Source organism: Lactuca saligna, chromosome 3 (genome assembly GCF_052625555.1).
Source record: "Lactuca saligna cultivar CGN05327 chromosome 3, ASM5262555v1, whole genome shotgun sequence".
In the NCBI taxonomy this organism is placed as follows: domain Eukaryota; kingdom Viridiplantae; phylum Streptophyta; class Magnoliopsida; order Asterales; family Asteraceae; genus Lactuca; species Lactuca saligna.
In genome coordinates, this window is record NC_136419.1 from 228012406 (window position 1) to 228016279 (window position 3874).

The window sequence follows — 3874 nt, forward strand, 5'->3', positions numbered from 1 at the left end:
AAGTAACACCTCGCTCTCACTGCTGAATAAAAAAATGGGTCTACACTGTGGCCTCTCGCCCTGAATATCTAACTCTCCCCCACTAGGAGTACGAACCCTTACTAACTGCTGCTCTAAATCAATCACTGCCCCCATTATAGCTCAGCCAATCCATACCCACTATAACCTTATTCCCTCGTAGGGGAATAGGAACCAGATATACTGAGAACTGCTCATCAAATAACCGCAGTGAACATCCTCTGTGAACTCTCATTACCCTGATGGTCCTGTCATCAGCTATTTCAACATCGAGTGGGATATCCAATTCCCCAGGAGCTTTGCTAAACCGCTTGCTGAGTGCAAGCGACACCAACGATCGGGTGGCCCCCAAATCAAACAATACCAAAGCTGAAATGTCGTTCACTAAGAATGACCCTATACACAAACACATAAACGTGAGAAATAAAAAATATCAAGTACATAAATAAGAAATGATACATACCCGTCACCACGTTAGGAGCTGCTCGTGCCTCCTCTGCAGTAAGCTGAAAAGCCCTGCTCCGCGTCGTAGGTGCCTTAGCCCGACCCTAACGGCCATCTGTAATCCTCAGGGTGGTAGGAGAAGGTGCTATCACCTTCCATGCTGCTGCTAAGCACGGGAACTGACACCGCTTGTGTCCCCTCTGATTGCACTGAAAGAAAATCAAGTCCGAAGCTGGTGTGGTGGTGGTGGTAGTAGCTGTGTAGTCTCGGCTCATGTGACCAGTTCGGCCGCACTTGTAGCTACCCGAACTCTACATGTGACCAGTCCCCTTGTGCCCCCTGCCGCATTTGTCACAACGACTATGGCTCTGTTGGCTCTAAAATCTATGATCTGGCACTTTGGGATTTTTGCCCGAACCTCCTGACTGAACTCCCTCTGGTTTCCTTTTCCTCTCCATCTCTCTATCCAACTCTATCTCTCTCTGTCTCTCTCTCTCTCTATCTATCTATCTCAATCTTTCTCTCTTTCTCTCTCTCTCTTGAACTCTATCAATCATGTTCTCCAACGTCGTGCAGCTGGAGCAGCTCATAAACTGTTTAATGTCACTCCTCAACATCTCCTGGTAACGGGCCTTTTTCATCTCCTCGTCCGCCACATACTGCGGAACAAGAAGGGCCCTCTCCCTAAACTTGGTAGTAATCTCCACCACCGTCTCTGTTGTCTGCTGGAGACCATGGAACTCCCTAGCAAGCTGCTGCACCTCAATGATAGGTGCGAACTCCGCCCTGAACCTGGTCGTGAAATCACCCCAGGTCATCACATCCAAAACTGTATCATCTCCAATAGCTCTCCCTACCTCCTCCAACCAGTCTCGAGCCCTATCCTTCAGAAGACATGATGTCAATCTGACCTTATCCCCCTCGAGACATCTGCTGGTGCGGAATGCATTGGTTACATCAGCCAACCATTTGGTTCTCGTGATGGGGTCCCGAGCCCCATGATAATCAGGAGCTCCACATGATTTGAACTCCCTAAAGGTGAGCGTGCGCGATCCCATCATGGTCGCCACCTCAGTGCGGAAAGCACCCAATCTCTCATACATAAGCTCCAGAATACCCTCCTTAATCTAACCAAAGATCATCGGGGTCTGCTCAATTATAATGAATGTGATCTATGAGGAGAGAAACTCCCTTGTCTGCTCATCAAGGTGCTTGGCTCTAGTGCCTGCACCTGATCCCTCTCCGGCTCCTGAACTGTCGGCTGCTGGTCTAGAGCGTAAAACTACCATTCTGAAAAAAAAAAAAAAACAATATAACAATATCAGCATACTTAACATAACTCAAGGGATCTCATACACTACAAGTTCCCCGGTCTTATCTCATCCTTCCTTGATTAGAGTACGGATCCTCTGCTTTCAGTAGTACAGGCCCATACTACCTTCTACATCTATCCGCACTTTCCTCAAGAACTGCCTTGACTCCACCAAGTCCCTTCTATTGCTACTGCTCTCTGTTTCTCATCCTAGGCTTTCTCTAGGGTAACCACCAAACCACTCTCCGCTATCAGCTGCATAAGAAGTCCCAACTACCTCCCCCTAACTAGCTTGTGAATACTATTACATATCACTAAGACTAGATAATTCTTCAAATGAGAGATCCTACCCTACAACGGTTGGACTCAGACAAGAGCTGCGCAATAGAGCTAGACCTAACCTTCTGAAATTATTTAATCCTCACACTATGTAACATAACATATTCATTTACTAGTTAGTGAAATACAACTAAGACTACTAAAAGCACAAAGCAAGCAACATTCGAGCATCGAGTACACATAATCAAGCATATACTACTCTGACTATCTTACTGACAATTTTGTACTAGCATGCAGTTCTCATAGAGTTGAAACACATAACAGGCACATAAGGCATCCTTCCTAGATCCTTAGTCCAAATCTAGCATGTTGTTCTAATAAAGCATATAATCATAACATAGCATAAACTTGTATGGGTAATTTGGGAGTACTTACTTGAGCCTAACTGATTGCATGCCCCACACCCTTTTCTCTTTTTAAACTTCTTTTCTTTCTAAAAATACTTTTTGCTTTTCTAAAACTCTTTTCTTTTGAAACCTTTATACCACTTCCTTAGTTTGAGTTCAAACACACTCAAAAGTGTGTGAAGATCCCTCAACCCAAGGCTCTGATACCAAGTTGAAACATCCCAAAAATACAAGCCAAAAATTTCGTTTTTAAAATCATTTATCAAACATAAATGTTATTGCCATAGAATTAAACCGTAAAATAAGTATCTCAAAACTCATAATAACTGATAACAAATAACAGTCTCATAATGAAATCAGAGTAAACTCCCAGGCTTATCAATGGTGGTGCACGTAATGCCATCAGCTCGAGCCCTTCCCTTTACTAGCTGAAGTACCTGAAACCAAAACTGAAACTCTAAGCACGAAGCTTAGTGAGCTCCCCCAAACTACCACATACCATACAAAACACATATACCTAACAAAATAACTCTGGGACTACTCCCACTGCATCGGGATGAATCCAGGCATCGGCTTACCCGACATCGGACTTCTATCCGACATTTGCCTCACCCCGGCATCCGACCGCATCGGGCATCGGGCTTACCCCGGCACAAACATTGCATAACATATAGCATATCACATAACATAATCACACAAACTGCATCGGGGTTGCCCCGACATCAGACCGAAGTTCGGAACAAATAACACATAACACATAACACATAAACATGCATGAATCACAAAGACATCGAGCATACACAACTACTTCTCGGGTCCGCCTCGGCATCAGACCGAGGTACAGAAACATATAAACTACATTGGGCTAATCCTAGCATCAAGCTAACCCCTTCATACTCTACTACTTAAATGGGTCGGCATTGGTGCCTCAGAACGGTTCCTACTAGAGGAAAACTCACCTCTCAATCTGGCTGCTAAAAACTCGAGTGAGGTAATCTCCGCTTGATGCTCCCTCGTCTCCCGGGCCGATTCTATACAATAATACATAGTGAGAACACTGAGGATAATACTAAGGGTAAATTCACCAAATTACCCATGCTCTAACTTTTGGACTCTCACTCCAAGGCCCAAATTGAACTAATCCTCCTAAGTCCACCAATGGCCCACTAATGGCCCAATTTTCTAAATTGGGCCTAACTCCTCATATGGGCCCTACATAAGCCCAAACATGCCCTTGGTCCAAATATGACTTATGATGGACTTACTGAGGCCGAATAGCTAAAAAGACTAATAATTGACCCAATCCGAGGCCCAAAATGCAAAGGCCCCATTCTGATGAGTATGCGGCGCGTACTCATCTATACGTAGTACGTAACTGCTGTATGGCTTGTATGCTGCGGGTACTGGGTAGTAC